The sequence below is a fragment of the Hylobates moloch genome, unplaced genomic scaffold, assembly GCF_009828535.3.
Source record: "Hylobates moloch isolate HMO894 unplaced genomic scaffold, HMol_V3 SCAFFOLD_22, whole genome shotgun sequence".
Lineage (NCBI taxonomy): Eukaryota > Metazoa > Chordata > Mammalia > Primates > Hylobatidae > Hylobates > Hylobates moloch.
This window is the reverse complement of record NW_026652297.1, coordinates 7915171-7940519: the sequence shown is the minus strand read 5'-3', so window position 1 is coordinate 7940519 and position 25349 is coordinate 7915171. Positions and strand designations below refer to the sequence as shown.

Here is a 25349-nt window from a genome sequence, read left to right as displayed (position 1 = left end):
GCACCCGGCCTATCTTTATGTTTATTATAACATAATTTCTATCATCAGTATTTATATAATAGAAGACTTCCTTAGGGTAAAACATACAGAGTAAAACTGAGTCATTTAAGGCTGAGCTCAGTTGTCATCCCTGGGTGGTAGCAGTAAGTTTTCAGAAACTTCATCATATCATAGCGTGGATAGGAGGGTGAGGAGTTCAGGGCTGTCATTTCTCTTAAACCAGCTTCTGCTGAGACTTTATGTAGTCCCTGGGTGTGGTTGTCCCTCCCTGCTGACATCTGAAGTGTCTGAATTTCCCCTTAGTCTGTAATAATGAGGTCCATGTGGGGTCCCTTCATTAAGACCCTGAATCCCCTTCAAGTCCACTTGGTTTAGTGGAATGGTAGAGGGAATAGGTTCGGATTGTCAAAGAGTAAGTTATTATTTAGCTGTTTTACCCCATTACACTTGAGATAACATTGCTTTTCTCCAATTCCTACTTCTTCCTTGAATATTTTCTGTATCATTTGAATATACAGACACCTCTTCTTTGTCTCACCTCCTTAATTCTCTGTGTCTAGACTGTACCAGATGGTGAATTTTATTGATTACACTTATACTAACATTGCTATTTAGCTTACTAATTTGTTTTTCTTACATCCCCCCAACTAGTTTGAAAGCTCCTGGAATGTCTAGACCAGAAATTAAACTTCTTGATGCCCTTCGCAGTGCTTAGCATAGGACTGAGTGCACAGGCAGTTCTTATTAAGTGTTGGCTGGATGAATAAATGAATGAATTTAAACTTTTTGAGTGTAGAGAATAAATCTAATATTTATTTCTATATCCCCTATGATGTTTGACATAGTGTTAAACACTAAGCAGTCATAAACTATTTACTTAATTGAATTGAATTGAGAGCCATTTTATATTACTAGTTCTACATGTATTTCTAGTGTCTAACGAAGCCTCAAAAAACCATGTCTGCTGCAGACTGCTCATTGGAAAATATTTTAAGCTATTGATTAAAATTAACTGGGAGAATTTTATACAATAGAGGAGATAAGTGTGATTACATATGTGGCATGTCAGAGACAGGAAACAATACAAGACAAGAAAAATTTAAAATCCTGCTGGTATTATTTGAAATATGTATTGTTTAAGTGGGTATAAGCAAACAGTGGGCAGAAGAATCTACTTCAGTTCTCTGAAGGTATGGGAGAAAAAATGGGACTAAGAAGATGATTTTCTTGAATTTATCTTTTGGTAGGGTTTTAGTGACTTTCTGTACTTGGGTTCATACAACAAATTTTTATCGAGCACCAACTATGGGTAAGTAATGCTTTCGACAGTTTTCAGAGATAACCTGAAAAAAGATGTCTCTTATTTCCAAGAATGTGTAGTCCTTAATGAAGGCAGGATAAACAGAAAGTACTATGTGCAAAATGGCATTAATCAGAAGGCTCAGTGAGTTCCTTTGACATCACTGGGTAATATGATTGCTTATTCAGGCTGAAGGATTTGAGGAAGACTGCACAAGAGAAATGGTGTTTCATTGGATCTGGAATGATTACCAAGACCTTAAAGGGTGAAGAAAGGATGAAGAGAATTTCAGGAAAAGGGCATATATAGAGGGTTAATATTTAAAAATGACATGTACAGGATCTGCCGATGTGCTCAGTTTGATTGCAGCATGTGGTATGGAGTGTGTGGTTGGGTGGTGTCTGATGTGGGTTTGGCTAGGTTGTAGGGGCATTCATTAGAGGCCAGTTTGGATTTATTGTAGTAGTTTATCAAGGTTTATGCCCTTCATTTCTCAAAAATTCTTTTTAGCCATCATGTGGGAATAGTTAAGTGTGAATCTTCACTTTTTTTCTTCCTCTCTTGTCTGTTATAAAAGTTATATTTGAGCTGGGCCTGGTGACAGCCCATGCCTACAGAGACCAGCCTGGTTAAAAGAGCGAGACCTGGTCTCTACAAAAAACAAAAACAAAACAAAACATTTAGCCAGGTATGGTAGTGCATGCCTGTAGTCCTAGCTTTGAGAGGCTGAGGTGGGAGAATGGCTTGAGGCCAGGTGTTTGAAGTTGCAATGAACTGATGATTGCACCACTGTACTCCAGCCTGGGTGACAGAGACCCAGAGTGATTATATATACATATACATATACATATATATATATTTATGTTAAGTAATATTTGGTCATTGTTGGAAATATACAAGTATATAGAAAAAAATTAAGGCATTCATAATCTCACCACCCTCATCCCCAAAATAGCTCCTATTATCATTTATATATATGCATGAATATATATATCCTGTTCTTTTTAAAAGATATATAATTTTCTTTTTAAACATTTTCTGTTTTTATGAATTCCTTTTTTTTTAATCTCTGAAAAACTTAGACATATTTATTACAAAGTCCTTTTTGTGATTCCCAGTTTGGAAGTCTCTTTACTTTCATGCTGATGGATTCTTACAGTTCGTAATTTTTGTCTGTTTAAGTTTTATCTTAAGAGCACTATCTTCAGCTGGAGTCCAGCGTGTACTCTGGGTGGTGGCGGTCTTCCTACGGAGCACTTCTGCTTTTGCCTTTGTGAGATCCTTATGGTTTCGTTGGTTTCTTGGGTTCTGGGTTTCTTTAGGGGAGATGGTGTGAACTCAGGCTCCCCCTCACACCTAGGGCAGTTTTGGGGTTCAGATTTCTCCTGGGTGCCTTTTTTTTTCTCTCTGTAGTCTATGTTAAGCATACCTCTTTACAGACAGGACTGCCTCTTCCCAGGTTTGGGCTTTCTGTTCCACTTCTAACTTTCTGCTGTGTTCAGGATCTGAGGTCTCACTCCCTTGAGTTGTGAGTGTTGCCCTGCTCTTATGCAGCTTCCCACTTCGTATCTGGCTCTGGAGATTTCTTTTGCTTGCTCTAGATCATGTATCTATTGAAAATATTTATAGATTTGTATTTTATTAAACATTTCTACATGTTTCCCTTATCACCTCTGTCTAACCCGTCTTTTTTTCTTTCCACAGGTGTATACTTTAAACAAAGTTGGGAATATACTATACATATTGATAATCTCCTTTTTGGAAACCTGATAGTATATGGTGAATTTTTTTCCATATTCTTTGAGAACATGATTTTTAATTACTATCTGATATTCCTTTTATTGGGAGATTTACCATATATTATTAAATAAATTCTCTATTGTTTAGAAGTTTAGGTTGTTTTCATTTTCCATTATTTTAAGTAAAAATGAAGTAAAGATCTATACCAAAATTTCTCTGCTCATTTTGGAATACTTCTGTAGAATAATTCCTACAAATGGAGTTGTTTCATCAACATTTTTGAAGAAAGCCTTGTTAATTTAAGGCTTTTGAATCCATTGCTGCTAAATTGTGCTACAAAGTTTGTTCCAGTTTTCACCCCATCAGTGTGGTCTGTCAGTCTGTGTCCCATATGGCAGAGTCTGTTTCCCAGAAGATATTATCCGATTATTATCCCTTTAAAAGTATGGTTAATTTTCTGAGCAAAACAATGGTATTAATATTTCATTGTTATTTTAATTTTCATTTAGCTTAATGGCCATTTAAAAATATAGTTTAAATAGATCTGTGATATTTTCAGCTTTGCAGCCTGGACCTCCTGGAGCTCAAGTGATCCTCCCACCTCACCCCTCCAAGTAGCTGAGACTACAGGGGCGCACCACCACACTGGGCTAATTTTTGTGTTTTTTGTAGAGACAGGGTTTTGCCAGGTTGCCCAGGCTGGTCTCGACCTCCTGGGCTCAAGCAATCTGCCTACCCTACCACCATCCTTCACCTAGTCCATTTCCCACCCAGGATTATATGCATGAGCCTGTTCCCAGCCTTCTTTTGTTATTTGCTGTCTTCCTATTGCCTCCCAAAAGAGTTGGATGTTTAGTTGGAAGTTGTATTTGTTAAGGGCAATGATGGGTGAGAGAGGTTGCAAATTGTAGAAGCTGAGGAAAGAATTAAATTGCTTAACATAAGAAAAGCTGTTGAGATGGAGGTTGAGGAAACAAGGCCTTGGAGAAGGGGAGACTGGAGCCCAGAAAGGAAGGACCAGGAGTTGTGTCAGGGTAGAGAGTTTTAGAGTGATCAGAGAGTAGGTGGCTCTCTTGCAGAGAAGAGCTTTGGAGAAAGATAGGAAATTTTGCAGTTTTGCCCAGTGGTGTGTAAAGTAAATTTTTCTTGATTTCTCCACAAAGTCTTAAGCAAGATACTTCTCGTTAAATGCATTGCCAGGTTGGCTGTATTTGATAGGAATGCATTGAAGCTGTGGTTATGGCCTACGATGGGCATAAGGTAAGAGCCAAATACTGGATGGAGAAAGGTCGAGCAGAAATGAACCTCCTGAAGTAGCCCTGGTAAGACTGAAGCAAGGCTCCTCTCACTGATGACAAAAGGAGTCCAGTCTTTCCTCTTATATGAGTCCTGGGGTCTGGTATACATCAAAGAATGGAGAGGAATCTACATAACAACTAGCATTGGTCTTCTAATACTGAGTATGCGTAGCGCTAACTGATTTAGTTTAGGAAAATAAGGAACATAATCTGGGAGTTATAGAATATATTAGTCGAATTCTCTTTAAAACTATCAACAGCTAAGATCTCCTACAGTAGTTGTGCTCTTGTTAATTTCTTCATTTCATTTGTTTTTTTTTTGAGATGGAGTTTCGCTCTTGTCACCCAGGCTGGAGTGCAATGGCATGATTTTGGCTCACTGCAACCTCCACCTCCCGGGTTCAAGTGATTCTCCTGCCTCAGCCTCCCAAGTTGCTGGGATTACAGGTGTGCACCAGCACGCCCAGCTAATTTTGTATTCTAGTAGAGATGGGATTTCACCATGTTGGCCAGGCTGGTCTCGAACTCCTGACCTTAGGTGATCCTCCTGCCTCAGTCTCCCAAAGTGTTGGGATTACAGGTGTGAGCCACTGCGCCTATCGTCTTCTTTTATTTCTAAAGCTATACAACCCATGGCATATAAACATTAATGCCTATTGTGTCTTAATTTTGGCTTGAACCTCTTAGGCCTGTAAAATGACAGTGGTTTTCTTTGGTAGGTTTTTTTCTTTTTTTTTTTTTTTTTGAGACAGGGTCTCACTCGGTCGCCCAAGCTGGAGTGCAGTGATATGATCATGGTCACTGCAGCCTCGACTTCCCAGGCTCAAGGGATTCTCCTACCTCAGCCTCCTGAGTAACAAAGACCACAGGTGCATGTCACCACACCTGGCTAATTTATTTTTATTTTTCATAGAGATGGGGTCTCTCTGTGTTGTCCAGGCTCATCTCAAACTCCTGGGCTCAAGCGATACTCCTGCCTTGGCCTCCCAAAGTGCTGGGATTATAGGCGTGAGCCATGGCGCCTGACTTCTTTAGTAGTTTTTTATTTAAAGTCCTCTTTTGATGTGTATACTTTTACTCAGCATTGTCAATGACTTGTTCTGGAATGTGAAGCATATCATTTTACCCCTCAATCTAAATGCTGTTTTTCTTAATTGTGGAGTGAGGAGTGTCGATGGGACTTTATAACTGTTAGAAATCATTAAACTTGAGTGTTGTGATTCATTTATTAGGGTAACATTATCTAATAATGAGGTAATGGATGTGGAACTGCTTTAGAAAGTATAAAATGCTTGTGAGGTGCAGTTACCAATTTTTCTAATGCCAAGATTCTAGTGAGAGACAATTTCCAGAGTTGATAGTGGGCACCACTTTCCTCCTCCAAAAGCAAAAGGTATAATTACTTCATAGTTCTCTGGCAAATATCTGGTTTCCCTAAGGGGCATCCATCTTTTGAAAGTAGGAAAAACTCTAACCTATTTGGTAGAATCCTTCCAAACTCTAATTCATTTGATAGAATCCTTCAGTGGTGGCATTCAGACTATTAAAATAATTATAAAACATAGATTTGTTAATTAGTTGTATTCTTTAAGTAAATTGTGTTAATAATTTGATAGTTAATTCTTTGTTATGGCATTCTTTGTGATTGATACTTTTCAGTACCTTTTCAAATCCATAACCTATCGAAACTTAGGATTTTAGGAAATACTTCTATGAATCCTTGAAAAAACATGCATGTATAAGACAATTCCTTTTGTCTTTTAATAGGGAAGGCCAGAGTTGGATGTGTAGGTTGCAAAATGCAGTACCTCAGACTTGCAACTCTGAAAAGCACTGTTTGAAATCTCTGTAAAGAGTGAAAAACTTCAGCTTGAGGAGATATTGGGCTGAGACAATGGGGTTTTCTAGATCTACAATCATGTCATCTGCAAACAGGGACAATTTGACTTCCTCTTTTCCTAATTGAATACCCTTTATTTCCTTCTGCTGCCTGATTGCCCTGGCCAGAACTTCCAACACTGTGTTGAATAGGGGTGGTGAGAGAGGGCATCTCTGTCTTGTGCCAGTTTTCAAAGGGAATGCTTCCATTTTTTGTCCATTCAGTATGATATTGGCTGTGGGTTTGTCATAGATAGCTCTTATTGAGATACGTCCCATCAATACCTAATTTATTGAGAGTTTTTAGCATGAAGCGTTGTTGAATTTTGTCAAAGGCCTTTTCTGCATCTATTGAGATAATCATGTGGTTTTTGTCTTTGGTTCTGTTTATATGCTGGATTACATTTATTGATTTGCATATGTTGAACCAGCCTTGCATCCCAGGGATGAAGCCCACTTGATGATGGTGGATAAGCTTTTTGATGTGCTGCTGAATTCGGTTTGCCAGTATTTTATTGAGGATTTTTGCATCAATGTTCATCAAGGATATTGGTCTAAAGTTCTCTTTTTTTGGTTGTGTCTCTGCCAGGCTTTGGTATCAGGATGATGCTGGCCTCATAACATGAGTTAGGGAGGATTCCCTCTTTTTCTATCAATTGGAATAATTTCAGGAGGAATGGTACCAGTTCCTCCTTGTACCTCTGGTAGAATTCGGCTGTGAATCCATCTGGTCCTGGACTCTTTTTGGTTGGTAAGCTATTGATTATTGCCACAATTTCAGAGCCTGTTACTGGTCTATTCAGAGATGCAACTTCTTCCTAGTTTAGTCTTGGGAGGGTGTATGTGTCGAGGAATTTATCCATTTCTTCTAGATTTTCTAGTTTATTTGCGTAGTGGTGTTTGTAGTATTCTCTGATGGTAGTTTGTATTTCTGTGGGATCAGTGGGGATATCCCCTTTATCATTTTTTATTGCATCTATTTGATTCTTCTCTCTTTTCTTCTTTATTAGTCTTGCTAGAGGTCTATCAATTTTGTTGATCTTTTCAAAAAACCAGCTCCTGGATTCATTAATTTTTTGAAGGGTGAGATACCATCTCACACCAGTTAGAATGGTGATCATTAAAAAGTCAGGAAACAACAGGTGCTGGAGAGGATGTGGAGAAATAGGAACACTTTTACACTGTTGGTGGGACTGTAAACTAGTTCAACCATTGTGGAAGTCAGTGTGGCGATTCCTCAGGGATCTAGAACTAGAAATACCATTTGACCCAGCCATCCCATTACTGGGTATATACCCAAAGGACTATAAATCATGCTGCTATAAAGACACATGCACATGTATGTTTATTGCGGCACTATTCACAATAGCAAAGACATGGAACCAACCCAAATGTCCAACAACGATAGACTGGATTAAGAAAATGTGGCACATATACACCATGGAATACTATGCAGCCATAAAAAATGATGAGTTCATGTCCTTTGTAGGGACATGGATGAAACTGGAAATCATCATTCTCAGTAAACTATTGCAAGGACAAAAAATCAAACACTGCATGTTCTCACTCATAGGTGGGAATTGAACGATGAGAACACATGGACACAGGAAGGGGAACATCACACTCCAGGGACTGTTGTGGGGTGGGGGGAGCGGGGAGGGGATAGCATTAGGAGATATACCTAATGCTAAATGACGAGTTAATGGGTGCAGCAAAACAACATGGCACATGTATACATATGTAACAAACCTGCACATTGTGCACATGTATCCTAAAACTTAAAGTATAATAATAAAAAAAAAAGAGTGAAAAACTTCAAGTTTTAACCAATGCGTATTTTAGAGGTTAAAGTTTAAACCCTGACTTGGAAGCACGCTGGGTAGGACTCCTCCGCCCACTCAGACTCAAGTTGGATCAGAATCTCTCTTGTGTTGCTGTGAATCATTTACATTGAAATTCCCACCTAGAACTGGAGGAAAGAGGATTACAAACCAGGAGGTAATACCTGGGTTATTCCAGAGCACTTGGAAATGACTCACAGCTTCCGTCTCTTTGACAGTTCTTTAGTGTTGGTCTTGAGGCATTCATTCTGAATGAGATATTTATCATTATAGGGAGTTACAGTCCGAGCATTATCTCTGACGTACAATTTCCTGTTACTAAATAATACATAGAAAATAGGAACAAGGTACTTTTTCAGAGGAAAAAAATATGATTTAAAAGTATGTGTCATTTTCACAAAGCTCATTTAAATATTTTAATCCATTCCCTGAGTATCATAAGACAGGTCACATTCTGCCCACACTTCACCCTGGTAGTTCTGTACCGATAAGTCAGGTTCTAGGGCAGCTTCTAACAGGAGAAGGTCCTAGGGGGTACAACGTAAGATGTAAGCATGGAAGGGGCTTGATGGAGACCACCAATATGAAGGCATTATATAATTAAGGGTCTGGACTTGGCAGACTCCTTGGGTTCAGAGCCCAGCTCCGCCACTTTTGTGAAGCTTTTGGTCTCAATTTCTTCAATTCTAAAGTGCGAACTGTAATAATATCAAACTCATAGAGTTGCTGTGAGGATTCAATGAGTCAATACATGTAGTACTTAGAACAGTGCTTGGCCTATAGTGAACGCACATGAATGCCTATTATTAAAGGGGTAAGGGAAGTCTCACTTGCTGTATTTGGACTGCCACTGTGTAAGGCATGAGTGCTGTCTTTTGTGTTTTTTTGGGTAGGGAGCTGGGGGAGATTTTTATGAGCCACGTTTATACAACTTTCATGTGTTTTTGATTGGATGCAATGAGTTCAGGTCAGGAGAAGATTCTTAGGATGGCATGCTTGCATTTGCTTAGGATTCAGATTTAAAACTTCATCTTTGCTTCATGCAAATAAAGACTACAGAAGGCAAATGAGTATAGGAAAAAGTTCCTCCATAGCTTTAGGTCTTGTCTTCCTGATATCCCTTTACTACAGGCATGGGCATGTTGCTGAAGCTCTGCCAATCACACAACATCCTGGGAACTAGACTGTCATCCTCAGATAGCAGCAGAGGCATCTGGAGACAGTGCTGCAAAGCAGCACATCATAGTTCTTACTGTGGAGCTCCGTGGAGCTGTCTGGCGCCTGTTCTTTGGGAGTCTATTTCTTTAGCCCTCTCTTGTTTCTTTGAGTCAATGCCCTGAATCTAGTGCATTCCTTTTTTGACAAATGTTACCAGAATCAGGTTTGTTTGTTGCTTATAGTGAAAATATCTTAATTGGCACAAATAGCAAGTAGGAAGATTAAATCTTTCCACTGTCAGTAGGTAACGTGACACAGATGAAGCTAAGAGTCCTGGAAGTCATAGAAAATTCCTTCTTAGAAAGCTTGGCTTGGAGGAAGTGAGAATATCCGTTCTTTTCTAAGGTACATAAGAAGAAATGCATTTTTGACCTATTTGGGTGGAAAAAGGGAGAGTCCTTAAGTTGGCCAATATTGGCCTGCTCTAAATACAAGGTGTAGCATGTAGGTGTGTTTGGAGATGGGAGTGGTGGTTTTTCATGTTCCAGATATGCAAATTACCAATAGTCAAAAAGACTAACAGAAAATTAAAGGCTTTCAAAGAAGTGACATTTTTTGAATAGAATCATCACCATCATTGCCACTGAGAAATTAAAAGTGATTTTGTTAACTAAATCTATATTGTTAACTAAAATCTATATTGCATCATCTTACCACCTTAGGAGTTTCTTAAGGATAATGGTGTATCATATTTCTTCTATACTTAAAAATTACAAGGTGATAAGATGCTATAATACAATATAAATAGTCAAGAACTCCATTTGTCAGATTATGAGTGGTCTGTTGGAGAGACCAGTAAGGTTTTTCTCCCTTAGCTGGGGTTTGCATCTTTTTCAGTCTGCCTGTTCATTTTTCTTTTATTTTTCTTTTCTTTTCTTTTTTTTTTTTTTTTTTGAGACAGAGTCTCGCACTGTTGCCCTGGCTGGAGTGCAATGGCACAATCTTGGCTCACTGCAACCTCTGCCTCCCAGGTTCACACGATTCTTCTGCCTCAGCCTCCCAAGTAGCTGGGATTACAGGTGCACACCACCATACCTGGCTAATTTTTTGTATTTTTAGTAGAGACGGGGTTTCGTCATATTGACCAGACTGGTCTCGAACTCCTGACCTCATGCCTGTTCATTTTTCAATTCATTTTTTCAGCCCATTGGTACCTACTCTAGAAAGCCTTCCTTGAATTTCTAGTCAGATGATTCTTTCTTTCCTACTTATTTCATTCTAGCCTGTACAGGGGTTCTAGTTCATTTTCAGAGCTGACTCTCTAGTAGGGGCTGTGTGGAGGACTGTGTTGAAAAGGGATCCTGAACCACTCAAGGCTCAGTGAGAAAGAACTGCAATTGGTGAGGGATGTCTGCAGTGGGTAAGGGAGTCATGTGTTTGCCATTGCTGTCATCTTTGGTTCATTGACTCCCTTACTAAGTTGTAAACTCTTTGAGTCAGGTCTGTGTGTGAGTCACCATTTGATTGACTCCAACACTTGGCACAGCACCTAGCACCTTAGATGTTCTCAATAAATCTGTGCTGAAATGAAATGAGGGCAATGAAGGAAAAAATTCATGGTGGAATTTGAGCTTTGCTTTGAGTGGGGGTAAAGATTTGGCTGTGGGAGAATAGAGTTCCTAGGGACAGGAAATGGCATGAAGGAAAGTTGTAGAACAATACGGAAGAGGCCTCAGGAGAAAGAGGAGGCCTTTTTCAGGATGTAGTGGGAAATCAAGATTGTTGAAAAGTTTGGAGTCTATAGGTAAAGGTTTAACTAAAATTGTTGAGGCTGTGATCTCATGAAGGAAATTGAAGTATAGTTTAATGGAACAAACTAAAAAAGACGAGAAAATTCAGTTGTGGGAGGCATCAGTTTTCGGAATATTTTCCTCCTCCAGGATTTGAAAATAGAGAATTGGGCAGCTTGTGTGATTATGAGTAGCAATATAGTGACATTATTATTGTCAACTGGAACTTCAGAACAATAATAAAAACAACAAATAGATTTGATAAAGAAGCTCTCATTTCTAATGTTCCTACATAAGGTTTATTTCAGGCCAATTTTTTTGAGAAGCTGTACCTATGTTAGATATCTGACCATATATAAAAATGCCTGTACAAAAATGGAAAGTTTTGAATTTTTTCAGCTTCATTCACTCCTGAATTGTCTGCCATGCATCCTTCTTGTTCCCTTTGTGCTTTGAAAGAACATTATCATGCCACACAGCAAATTATAGTGTGGGTCTTACTGAGATCTGGGTCAGGCACCACTTTGGAAATCTAACTTAAAGGTACTTGCCACTCAGTGTACCTGTTTTTGGTAGGATGTTGGATAAATCTGCAAACATCTTGGACATATATATTTTTTACTCTCAGATACTAAGTAAATTGCTTTTTTCTCTCTACATGCAATACTTTAGAAGTTTCCTGATTTTAATGATTTATTGACTTTGTATGTCATTGCAGCTAGATTGCCCTGCCCTGCCTCATGCCAGAAAGACCTGCCTATTTCTCATAATATATTACTATTCACTTTGTCATCTTTAGCTGAAGGTGAATTAAAAGTTAGTAGGAGCCGGGCTTGGTGGTACACGCCTGTATTCCCAGCTACTCGGGAGGCTAAGGTGGATCACCTGAGCCCTGGAGTTCCAGGCTGCAGTGAACTGTGATCATGATACTACACTCCAGTTTGGGTAACAGAGTGAGACCCTATGTCAAAAAAAAAAAAAAAAAAGGCCAGGCATGGTGGTTCATGCCTGTAATCCCAGCACTTTGGGAGGCTGAGGCGGGTGGATCACCTGAGGTCAGGAGTTTGAGACCAGCCATGACCAACATGATGAAACCCCGTCTCTACTAAAAATACAAAAAATTAGCCAGGCATGGTGGCTCATGCCTGAAATCTCAGCTACTAGGGAGGCTGTGGCAGGAGAATTGCTTGAACCTGGGAGATGGAGCTTGCAGTGAGCTGAGATCACGCCACTGAACTCCAGTCTGGGCAACAGAGTGAGACTCTGTCTCAAAAAAAAAAAGTGAATAGGAAGAATTTTTCTGAATGAAGGGAAAGGGAAGAAAAGGTACAAAGCAATCATAGGTCTAGAGACTCTTAGGCTATGAATATAATCTTTAATACTGCTGATCGATGTGGGAGCAACTATAAACTGACTTCTGTGGTTCACTGATACACTGAGTTACTGGGATTAGGTGAGGTGGTGGTAAAATACAAATTATGACCAAAGTAATGCCTATTATCTAGATATAAACTTATTTGGAAAATACAGTTAATTTTCTTTCCTAATTCAGAATGCCCAAATATTCTCCATCCTTTGAGGAAGTGACTTGCCTCCCATTTTCTTCATGTAGATTGTTTTTGCTCTCTGTATATTCGTTTAGACACTTGTTGCTCAAAGCAATAGAAACCCAGTTTAAATGGCTTTTAATAAATTGTTTTGAGTAACCACCAAAAGAAAAAAAAAACACATGGAATTCAGGACTCTGAATTCCTGACAACCCTGCCAGAATGTGTCTTGTCTTTACTGTTTGTTTTCTGCAGTGTTGGTTTTGGCTTCTTCTTCTTCTTCTTCTTTTTTTTTTTTTTTTTTTTTTTTGACTGAGTCTTGCTCTGTCGCCCAAGCTGGAGTGCAGTGGTGTGATCTCACCTCACTGCAACCTCTGCCTCTCGGGTTTAAGTGATTCTTGTGCCTCAGCCTCCTGAGTAGCTGGGACTACAGGTGCCTACCCCCATGCCCGGCTAATCTTTGTCTGGTTTTGGCATCTTCTTAGCCTTGTGTTCTCTCTTTGTTGGAGGCATGATGGCTGCAGCTATTCTGACCTCTACTTCCTTTCTGATTCAGGGGATCATGTGGGGATTCTCATTATATAATGCTTTACAAAAGCCTTGTTACGTCTTGTTGGCTCCAGCTGGATTTTATGCCTATTCCTAAAGCAAAATCCCTGTGGCCAGGGAATATGATGTGCTGCATGGCTTGGACCTGGAACTTCAGCCAAAAATGGCATGGATGTATCATTACAGGTGGAACATCAGAACTAAAGTTAGGACTGTTGCCAGAAGAAGGGAAATAGTTGCTGAAGGAGAAAATAAAACATGTTGAGGAAATTATACTTGAAGTGTTAATACTGACATTATAATGATGGGGACTTGGGTAATGCTCATGTGTTGAATTTTCCCAGAGAGCCAGGGAAGGCCTAAAGTGGGAGTAGGGGTAGGGAACCGTAGATGGGATATAAATACTAAATGAGAAGAAAAAGATCCTGGGATGCTGGGCAGGCCCAGTTGCCTGAGCTGGGAAAGTCTCTGTGGTTAATAGGCTTGTGACCTGCTGGCCCCTCATCTTTCAGAGGAAGTGACAATTGGAAATGCCCCTTATTGGGTTCAGGGATATGATGAGTGGTGTAAAACTGAAGTTGGGTTTTGACAAATTTAGAGACCAAATATTTTCTTCTGGCCCTCAGTGCGCTAATTTGACGGAAGCGTTTCTTTTTCTTTTTTCTTTTTTCTTTACTTTTAAGAGATGGAGACAGGGCTGGGCACAGTGGCTAACGCATGTAATCTCAGCATTTTGGGAGGCCGAGGCGGGTGGATCACCTGAAGTCAGGAGTTCGAGATCAGCCTGGCCAACATGATGAAACCCCATCTCTACTAAAAATATACAAAAATTAGCTGGGCATGGTGATGTGCACCTGTAATCTCAGCTTCTTTGGAGACTGAGGCAGGAGAATCACTTGAACCCAGGAGGCAGAGGTTGTAGCGAGCCAAAATTGTGCCATTGCACTCCAGCCTGGATGACAAGAAAGGAACTCTGTCTCAAAAAAAAAAAAAAAAAACCCAAAAAAACAAAGAGATGGAGACGGGGGTGCGGGGTCTCACTATCTTGCTCAGGCTGGATTCGAACTCCTAGCTTCAAGCAATCCTCCCACCTCAGCCTTTTGAGTAGCTGGGACTCCAGGCACATGCCACTGTGCCCAGCTGATGGGAGTATTTCTAAAGAAACACACGGCATTTCCGTCAAGGCTCCCTGGGAGGCCAATGAATGAACAGAATCAAGAAGGTGAGGAACCAAACTTAATAGACTGAAGGACTCATCTGGCACACACAGTGCTTTATTATAATAATTCAAATTGTTTGCCAAAGCTTAAAAATCAAATTTCACATAAAAATATGGATCTCTGACTTTCCTTGAAAAATCAGAAGATCTAGCAACCCTGGGCCTCATTCTTCTTGGCAACAGTCCACTGGAGTTCAGCAGTGGCTGCTCCTTTTCAGAGCCCTTCCCATCCCTTACCAGGCCTGAATCACACTTCTGACTTCCTGCCTGGCCCTTGTAGGCTTAGAGACATGGATGGGATTTCCAGGGGATAGGCATTATGGACACATTAAGGAAGGGGTAAAGGTTGGGGAGTCAAATGGGGAGGGGCCTCTTTCTTCATCCAGGACTTCAGGAACCAGGAAGAATGTTCATGGCTATAGATTGGAAGTGTTGCTGAGCTTGGGGCCCTGGGGCATCATTGTTCAGCAGGTCCTCAGAAGAACTGATTCCCACTTCGTAGATTCTAATTTCCTCAGCTCGCAAGTTATCTATATTCACCCAATGTTGGATTTAGAGAGGACTTAAGGCTTTAGGAAAGTACTGGGGACTGTCATTCCCTTTCTTTCACCCCTACAAATGGTTCCAGTCAGTCTCCTATTGATACTTTTTATTGTGCGTTGGTCAGTAAATCCTATTTTGCACCTTTTATGTATACTTTTAATCTAGTTTCCTATTTTTCAGCTAAGCAAACTTACTAACCTTGGCTCTATCAACAAAGAGGCAAAGATTTTCGTGCCCCTTGGACAGGCTACAGTGAGGGAGCAGTGCCTGTGTCCTCAAAGGCATGGCAAATCCATTAGCGCATCTATCTGAGTGGAGCCGAGGGCACAGAGTAGGATGCTGGGGGACCAAGGTGAGGCACACATTTCACCTTGTCCCTCTTTGCCTAGGCCATCCCTTCAATATGTACTTCCTCACTGATCACTTGAAGTGTTTGGGTTTCAAAACTGAATAGCGCCTGTTTGGTGTTAGCCATGGATAATGGGGAGAACTCTGGGATAAAGGCCTTGTGAGAAGAGACTACATTGCTGTTGGTTTTTGTTTGTTTGTTTGTTTGCTTGTTTTTGGCATGCTAATTTAACCATTCAGTAAGCAAGTCTAACTCTGCACGCTCACTCAATCAGTTGCACCAGTCAAATAACATTTGAACCTCTGTGCTTGAGTGACCAAATCCCATGTGTTAAAAAGTAAAGTCAGAGCTGTGGTGCCAGCAGCTTTGATTTCAGTATGTTGTCTTTCCTTGGGAAAGTTATTTCTTCTAAGTCCTTCTGTACAGCCAGTTTTTGGGTCTGCGTCCATATTTTTCTTCACCAAATACTTGCTGACTCATTGCATGTTTTTACATTGTTATTCTGGTAACTGCCACCCCTGACTTGCACTTAGGTTTAATGAAGAAAGGGATAATTTTGCTGCAATGTGAATCTTTCTCATACCAAATGCTTTTCCAAGAGCTTGTTTCTGTTTTCTTCACGTCTTTGGTCTTTGTCTTTCTCTTATTCTTGTTTTCTCTTAAACTCATGCATGTGAGTATGTGTGTACATATGCATATTCTCACCCACCCCTTTTAGCCTTCTCACATCACCATTCTATATGATACAATTGCCTTGGTTACAGTTAGTTCAGAAACTTTTTCTTTTTTTTTTTTTTTGAGATGGTCTAGCTCTGTTGCCCAGGCTGGAGTGCGGTGGCATGATCTCGGCTCACTGCAACCCACACCTCCTGTGCTCAAGCAATCCTCCCACCTCAGCCTCCAGAATGGCTGGGACTACAGGTGCAAGCCACCATGGCCAGCTAATTTTTGTATTTTTTTTAGTACAGATGGGGTTTCACCATGTTGCCCAAGCTGGTCTCCATCTCCTGAGCTCAGGCTATCTGCCCACCTTGACGTCCCAAAGTGCTGGGATTACACATGTGAGCCACCATGCCTGGCCCTAGTTCAGAAACTTCTAACCCAAAGCCATATATGATATATGCTGAATAACTCCTATAATACGTGGTATATAATATAAAAAGAGACCCCTTTATATCCAGATTTAAACAGAAAGTGAATTAGAAGATGATTCTAATTTGTTCATCAAAGAGCAATAATCATAAGATTGTACTATTTACAAAAAATCAGTTTAAATTAAACTTTTCAGGCATTAACAGTTGAACCTTATAAGCACTATATTGTATGAGTATAGTTTTAGGAGAAACTGATTCTTACTCATCTTTATATCTTCATTTAGCCCAGCCAAATAGGATGTATTTGTTGAATACATGAATGAATGAATTTAAACTCCCTTACTAGGGGCCACATGTTGGGGCTTTTAAGTAAATAGTAGAAAAGTGTTGGTGGCAAGTCTGACAGCCAGTGAAGGCCAGTCCCAAATTGCAAATGCATGGGAATATAATGACCGTGGCTGGTCATGGAGATGACCATGGTGGTGGCCCGTGTGGTGATGCAGTACGGAGGGGATGTAGGTAAGCCCTGTCTGTTCTCTGCTTTGCTAGAAGATTTCTTTGTTTATATATCTAGTGTTTGCACAAGAGGATCAGAACTTAAAAGCTTCACCTAGGGAAGAATGAAGGCTATATCATTAACTCCTTTGTAAAATGATTAGGAAAAAGTTTACAAATACTGTTATTTTTTTGAGACAGAGTCTTGCTCTGTTGCCCAGGCTGGAATGCAATGGCACAATCATAGCTCACTATAGCCTCAAACTCCTAGGCTCAAGTGATGCTCCCATCTCAGCCTCCCAAGTAGTAGGACTATAGGTGCATACCACCATGCCTGGCTAACTTAAATTTTTTTTCTTTTTTTTGTAGAGACAAAGTCTCACTATGTTGCCCAGGCTGGTCTTGAACTCCTGACCTCAAGCAATCCTCTGGCCTTGGCCTCCCAAAGTGTGGGGATTACAGCATGAACCACTGCCCCTGGCCCAACAAAAATTATTTTGATAGATTTAGAAGAAACACCATGTATAAACATGTGGATTAAAAAATTTGAATGCTGTCAAATTAGTCTTTGTGCTTCTAATACACAGCACAGTAAAGGGGTACAGCAAACAGGTGCTCAATAAGTTGTTGTTGAATAAATAAATGGGTAAGTGAATGAAGAGAACTGGTTACTGACGTATAGAAACTCTTCGTCTCCTCTTGTCAGTTGGTGGCACATTTCCCATAAACTGTTGTTTTATTTGGCCCTTTGTTACCTAGTACTCCTTATGCTCTGTGAAGAGAAATATTAAAGAAATATTACCTTTAATGAATTTTACTAACCTTTCCCCACATATAAAACACAAGGCCACTGGGAATATGAAAATATAAAATATCCTTTACCTGCAAGGAGCAAACAATGATAGGAAGGTGGGATGAAAATAAAATAGCAAAATAAGACCATTACAACACAACACATAACCAAGAATAAATTAATGTACATGAACGGAATAATACATAAGAAATGAAGACAGTGAGCAAAGGAAAAGACAGAGGTGATGATGTCTTATGCCAATGGGAAGGCGTTAAGGATATGGGGGAATTGGCCTTCCAAGCTGTCAAACTGAGAGTGGAGAACAGAGACCACATTAATTTGGCAATGTGGGGTATAATGAAATGGTAAATACTTGGGAAGACTGAAGCAGAAAAAGTCCCAATGTTAAAATAACAGTGTATTGTTATTTTTTGTTTTTGTAGGAGATTGTCAGGCCTCCCTTTAAGAGATCACAAGCCGGGCACCATGGCTCATGCCTGTAATCCCAGCACTTTGGGAGGCTGAGGTGGGTGGATCGCCTGAGATCAGGAGTTCGAGACCAGCCTGGCCAACATAGTGAAACCTCATCTCTACTAGAAATACAAAAAATTAGCTGGGCGTGGTGGCAGGCGCGTGTAATCCCAGCTACTAGGGAGGCTGAGGCAGGAGAATCGCTTGAACCCGGGAGGTGGAGGTTGCAGTGAGCTGAGATCACGCCATTGCACTCCAGCCTGGGCAACAAGAACAAAAAAAAAAAAAAAAAAAAAAGAGATCACAAAAGAGTCAGTCAGTTTGGAACCAGTGTCACTTCACCCCCGGTGCGCTGTTCCTGGCTTAACACTTCGTAATGGTGCATAATTGAAGTTCTCAGGGTCTCTAAGATTGTCTAAGCATGTGGGAAATCATTTTATGTGTTTGAAAATAAAATTGTCTTTTTAAAATAGCCCAGGATTTGGCAAATCCAGGCTGTTGGCAATCAAATTAATTACTTTTTTTTTTTGCTTTTGAGATAGAGTCTTACTCTGTCACCCAGGCTGGAGTGCAGTGGTGCAATCTCAGTTCACTGCAACCTCCACCTCCCTGGTTCAAGCGATTCTTGTGCCTCAGCCTCCCAGGTAGCTGGGATTATAGGTGCATGCCACCACGCCCGGCTAATTTTTGCATTTTTAGTACAGACAGGATTTCACCATGTTGGCCAGGCTGGTCTCGAACTCCTGACCTCAAGTGATCTGCCCACCTTGGCCTCCCAAAATGCTGGGATTACAGGCATGAGCCACCGCACCTGACCAATTTTTAAGAAAAGTTTTCTATCATAGCTGTCCCTTGTGAATGAATGAAAAAGTTGAGCTCAGTTATTTTAGTGCTGAAGGATGCCCAGGAAATTTTTGAATTATATTGCACTGTTTTCATATATTTTACCCTTTGTCCAAAGGACAGTCAAGGCTGTTATGTAGAGTAGGAGACTAATATTTAACAAAATAAATGATATCCCAATTCATACTTATATTCAAGAGTCAGTAGACATTCCAGTTAAAGAAAACCTGATAAAAAATGGACAGGTTGATATGGAATATGAATACTTAACTTTTTCCAAAATGAATGATACAGCTCCCTGTTGTGAAATGTGGTTGAATAAGGAGATTGCTAGACAAATAGATGAAAATATTTTCCAGGTTTTCCTTTAAACTAGAAGGAGAATTCTTCAACTATTTCTTAGCTGTTTTTTTTTTTTTTCCACATAGTGATTTATTTTAGTGACCTTGTGATCTGTAAACTTGTAATGGAGGGCTGAAAATGGGAAGTAACATAGGAAAAGGGAAGGGCTGTGGTGAGAGAGACAATAATTTGCAAAGAAGAAGAAGAGGACATGGGGTACCAGTAGAACTTCTACTCACCAGAGATACTGAAATATTCTAGAACCTCTGATCTCAGTCAATTCTCCAGAGAAACACTATCAAGTCTTTTTCCATAAAAGTCAGATAAAAGAAAGATCACATTTCTTGATATTCTTTAAAGCAACTTTATTTTTATTGTCATGCTTCATCCTGCCTGAATACTGCCAAGTCTTTCTCAGGCACCTGGAATCTGCTCCTCAGCCTCTGTTGTCCTGGGTCTAATGGAGAGCAAAAGGCTGAGAGGAAGCTCTTCTATTCTCTCTCATCAGTCTTCAGTGGCTGCCTGGGAAACACCCCTTGGCTTAGTCTGCAGATTCTTAATGGTGAGGTTCTGTTGCATCTGCCACCCCTAGGGCAGCAAGCAGCCGACTTACTTGCCGGCACCTAGAGATTTCCCTTCCTCCCCGTGGGGGCGATCTTTCCCTTCCTCCTCGTGGGGACGATCTTTCCCTCTCTCTGCCTTCCTCATCTAGTGGTTTCACAGAGGTGGCCTCTTCCCCAGATCCGATTGCCAGGACATCCAACCTAAGTAAGCCCTCTAGGAGGTTCATGCTTCTTCCCAAAGACTGAGGGAACCACAGATTCTAGACTTGTTTTGCCTTCCATGCTGCCAGAGTCCCTCAGATAAGAAAGCGTTATAGTGATATTGCTGTTTTGTTTTGTTTTGTTTGTTTGAGACGGAGTCTCGCATTGTCGCCCGGGCTGTTGTACAGTGGCGCGATCTCCGCTTGCTGCAACCTCCCCACCTCCTGGGTTCAAGCAATTCTCCTGCCTCAACCTCCCGAGTAGCTGGGACTATAGGCGTGTGCCACCACACCTGGCTAATTTTTGTATTTTTAGTAGAGATGGGGTTTCACTATGTTGGCCAGGCTGGTCTCGAACTCCTGACCTCGTGATCCGCCCACCTCGCCCTCCCAAAGTGCTGGGATTTCAGACATGAGCCACCACGCCCAGCGTGTTATTGCTTTAATTGAGGAGGAAAAAGAATAAACACAATTTAACATTTCAATAAATTATTCTCCCACAATAATATTAATTACTTTAATTTCTCAAGATTGAAGTAGTTAAAAGAAGTTTCCTAAAGCCTTGGTAAAATTTCCTCTGTTCAAAAACTTACTCTTGGTCATCTTTATTTTTTATTATTTTTATGGCTTGATTTTCCTTTATTAGTGGCTTGTGGCTTTGGATTAAGAAGCATCCTTTTTTCTCTTTAAGAATAATTTTTTATAATATGAATTATTTAAAGCAAAAGACTAAAATACAGAATTAGTATAACCTATGTCCATGTACTCACTTCCTAGATTGAGCAGACATTAGCATTTTGCCATAACTGCTTCAACTGTATCTTTAAAAAAGATGTAACAGGCTGGGGGCATTGGCTTACGCCTGTAATCCCAGCACTTTGGGAGATTGAGGCAGGCAGATCACTTGAGGTCAGGAGTTCGAGACCAGCCTGGCCAACATGGTGAAACCCTGTCTCTACTAAAAATACAAAAAAAATTAGCCAGGTGTGGTGATGGGCGCCTGTAGTCCCAGCTACTCGGGAGGCTGAGGCAGGAGAATCGCTTAAACCTGGGAGGCAGAGGCTGCGGTGAGCTGAGATCATGCCATTGCACTCCAGCCTGGGCAACAAAGTGAGAATTTGTCTCCAAAAAAAAAAAGATGTAACAGATCCAGCCCTACCCTGCAAGCCCTGCTCCTTGCCTCCCTCTACATAGACCATCACTATTCTGAATTTGTGTTATTATCGTGTGTGTTTAAGTTTTATTACATATGTATGGGATCATAAGCAACATATATAGTATTTTGTGTTTTTATAATTTATAATAAATAGTATACTGTATGTATACTTTAGCAGTTTGCTTTTTTCATTTAGTATGATTTTGAGAAACAGATGTGATTCATTTATTTTACTGATGTATACATATTGATTAAATAGTAATGTAAATATAGTTGGAAGAATTAACACTTTATGGGCTTGGTTTACTGGTTATTCACATTTTAGTGTTAAGTAGTCATCATTCCTTTCTTTAAAACTAGTTATGATGCTTGCCGTGAGAGCGTAGGGATGCTAATTGAACTACATGTAACTACATGTAGAACTTAAGAACTTGGGCACTAGAAAAACATTGGCTTTTGAATCTCTTATTTTGTCTACCTTCCTTGGGCAGGTCATCTAATCTCTGTAGGCCTCAAATACACATTTTTAAGGGATGATGCTTGTACCATCAGTAGAGCAGATAAATGCGTAGTGAGCTCATGTATGTGAGGAGGTTAGCACAGTTCAAGACCCATTGAAAGCCCTCAATATTTGCCATTATATTTCATATTTCTAGATGAGGAAGAATAAAGGAAAAAGGAAATTTTGGAGGACAGATAAGGGGAAAAGCTGGCTGACCTGAGTCAGGGGCTAGCTTGAGAAATCAGAATTTCAAGTGACTTGTGACAGGGCCACTGTGGAAGATGGGAAAATAGAATAGCTGGGAAATGAAAAGGTGCCTTTGTGGAAAGCTATAAATTATTTCACTATTTTAATCATAGATTTTGCTTTGTAAAGAAACATAGGTGCTCTTATTTAAAATGGTCACTATAGGTACTGTATATATAATTTTATGATTATCAGTATCCAGTAATGTGTATCTTTAGACCACTAGTATTTGTTTCATTTTAAAAAAATGTTTTACCAAAATTGCCTTTGCTTTTCAGTTATTTGTTTATTTTGGTAGGCTGATAGTCTAAAAAACTGAATACAAAAAGCATATAATGAAGAGTAAGCCTCTTCCCAGTCTGCCTCAGTCTCCATTTCTCCTAGAGGATCAGTTCCTCTCCCACTTTTCTTTTCTTTTTCTTTACTTTTTTTTTTGTTGTTGTTGTTGTTGTTGTTTTGTTTTGTTTTGTTTTTTGAGATGGAGTTTTGCTCTTGTTGCCCAGACTGGAGTGCAATGGCATGATCTCGGCTCACTGTAACCTCCGCCTCTTGGGTTGAAGCAATTTTCCTGCCTCAGCCTCCTGAGTAGCTGGGATTACAGGTGCATGCCACCATGCCTGGCTAATTTACTTCCACTTTAAGCAAAAATCATGTAAAGTGGAACCTTCTTTCACCCATTAAAGCCTCTTTTTTCCTCGCCTAATCCTCAAGTATACCATGACACAACCAAATATATATTTGGAAAGTTAAGCACATTCTAAAAGAGACTTTTGAAAATTTAGGTAAAATTGGATTTGGTCTTTTATCCTCCCTCATATTTCTTCCTTGAGCCTTTAAAAGTTTACCAAAGTTAGTCAGAGCAGTTGTTTATGATTGGCAGAATCTAAAACCCTTCTTAGAACAGTTTCAGGAAAAAAAGGCAATAGAAACAACCCTGAATTGCCATGAGACTAACAATGTAAAAATCACGACTGTTACCATTTTTTTGTACCCTTCCAGAAAATGTTTTATAAACATACAGCTGATACCATCACTCTCCTTCCCCTGCCACACTTACTTTTCTGCATCTTGTTTTGTTTTTTTGAGAGTACAGTTGCTCCTTAACTTATAGAGGAGTCCCATTCCAATAAACCCGTTGTAAGTAAAAAATGCATTTTGTGTACCTAATCTACTGAACCTCATAGCTTTCCATTGCGTACCTTAAACGTGCTTAGAATGCTTACAGTAGCCTAAAGTTGGGCAAAACTTTCTGACAACGTGGTAAATGTAGAGTATTGGTTGTTCACCCTTGTAATCGTGTGGCTGACTGTGGCTCACCACCTCTGCCCAGCATAGTGAGAGTATCATACCGCTCTCTGCTGACTGTGTATAACTTCCACACCATTGTAAAGTTGAAAAATTCTAAGTCAAATCATTGTAAGTTAGGAGCTGTCTGTATCCAATCTTGAAGATCCTTTTATATTTTTCTGTTTGTTTCATTTTAATACCAAAGTATTCAAAGCAACATCTTTACACTTATTATCTATAAAAACAAAGCTTTAAAAATAGGAAACAATGTTGTATGGGTAAATTGCTTTTTTGATAAGTTTACATGTTGCTTTTGCCTGATTATAGGAGACTAAAAACATTCTATGTAATTAACAAATTATATAAATTTGAATAGGCATGAGGAAAGAATATAACCCCAGGTTTATTTTTATTGTTTCAAATGCAAGGTCAACACAGACACTGTTAATTTGCAGCCTTTCTGTGGAGTGCAAATGCTAAAATTGGGTCACTATTTTTAAAACTTGAGGCAAGGGATAGAAAGCATTTTGAATACAGGAAAGGATATACAGGATGACTGAAACCACAGAGATTCAAAGCCAGCCACAACACAAGTAACATTTTGCAGACCCAGGGAATTATGCTTAACAATCCTAAAAAAAACGAATCTCTTTCAACACAAAATAAGTATGCCTGTAAATAGTTTTAAATATAGTAAATCTTTCTAAAGGTGCGAATCCAATGAAATGAGTATTTAGTGCTAAGATGTAAGAAACTGCATCTGGGGAGTAAGATGACTTCTATTTACTCCTTTTTCTACTGATTTGAGCTCTTTAGAATTTTTCTAAAAAACAGTGTAGAATTAAAAATAGCGGACAATAGTATATTTAAAATAAGACCAAAAGATTAATTGCACATTTAATTAGAACCAGGCTCCAGAAAAATTGTAAGAGATAGAAATCTGTTATTTTGAAAGAACACCAAAATTCCTGAATAAATTTGTCTACAGATCACAAATGAGCCATACTCTTAGACGGCTTCACACAATTTAATTTTTCAATGATCATTGAAGTTTCAGTGAATAAATTATTTTGAAAATTGATGTGTTTCACTGAAAAATTAGGGATGATATTGAACTTTCTATATAAATACAAGTTTATAATAGTGTATAAAAAAGAGGATTTTCCACTTAGCTTCAATTCCTATTGTTTTATAAAGCACTTGTTTTCACTTATTTTCTGAGGCACATATTAACTATCTGATAGAACTAAGTGTTTATGAGAAATACAATATAATTTGTATTCATCGTTAGCTTTACACTGAATAGAAAAGCCACTAAGTCATTTTAAAAATAAGAGTTGTGGCTACTCTGTCTATGGAGTAGCCATTCTTTTATTCCTTTACTTTCTTAATAAACTTGCTTTCACTTAAAAAAAATAGGAACACTCTTACACTGTTGGTGGGAGTGTAAATTAGTTCAACCATTGTGGAAGACAGTGTGGTGATTCCTCAAGGATCTAGAACCAGAAATACTATTTGACCCAGCAATCCTATTACTGGGTATATACTCAAAGGATTATAAATCATTCTACTATAAAGACACATGCACATGTATGTTTATTGCGGCACTGTTCACAATAGCAAAGACTTGGAACCAGCCCAAATGCCCATTAATGATAGACTGGGTAAAGAAAATGTGGCACATATACACCATGGAATACTATGCAGCCATAAAAAAGGATGAGTTCATGTCCTTTGCAGGGACATGGATGAAGCTGGAAACCATCATTCTCAGCAAACTAACACAAGAATGGAAAAACAAACACTGTATATTCTCACTCATAAGTGAGAGTTGAACAATGAGAACACATGGACACAAGGAGGGGAACATCACACACCGGGGTCTGTTGGGGGGTGGGGGCTAGGGGAGGGATAGCATTAGGAGAAATACCTAATGTAGATGACGAGTTGATGAGTGCAGCAAACCACCATGGCACATGTATACTTATGTAACAAACCTGCATGTTCTCTGCACACGTATCCCAGAACTTAAAGTATAATAAAAATAACTAAGAGTTGCATTGCTAGATATCAGAAGTCTTAAAAATGTAAGTAATTCTACTTTCAGACACTTATCACACAGAATAAACATGGAGAAGAACAAAG

The 25349-nt window shown here is 39.5% G+C and overlaps 1 protein-coding gene across 8 annotated transcripts in view; it reads left to right on the top strand.

Moving 5' to 3' along the window:
* Positions 1-25349, top strand: part of PLS1 (plastin 1) — a 140880-nt gene that overhangs the window by 59217 nt on the left and 56314 nt on the right. The window contains exon 1 of one of the 8 annotated variants that reach the window (XM_058433629.1): positions 19529-19812. The exons of the other annotated variants lie outside the window; for them this stretch is intronic. The gene's annotated coding sequence lies outside the window, so the exon portion shown is untranslated. Of the gene's footprint in view, positions 1-19528; positions 19813-25349 lie in introns of those variants that run through there. 8 annotated transcript variants of the gene reach the window in all.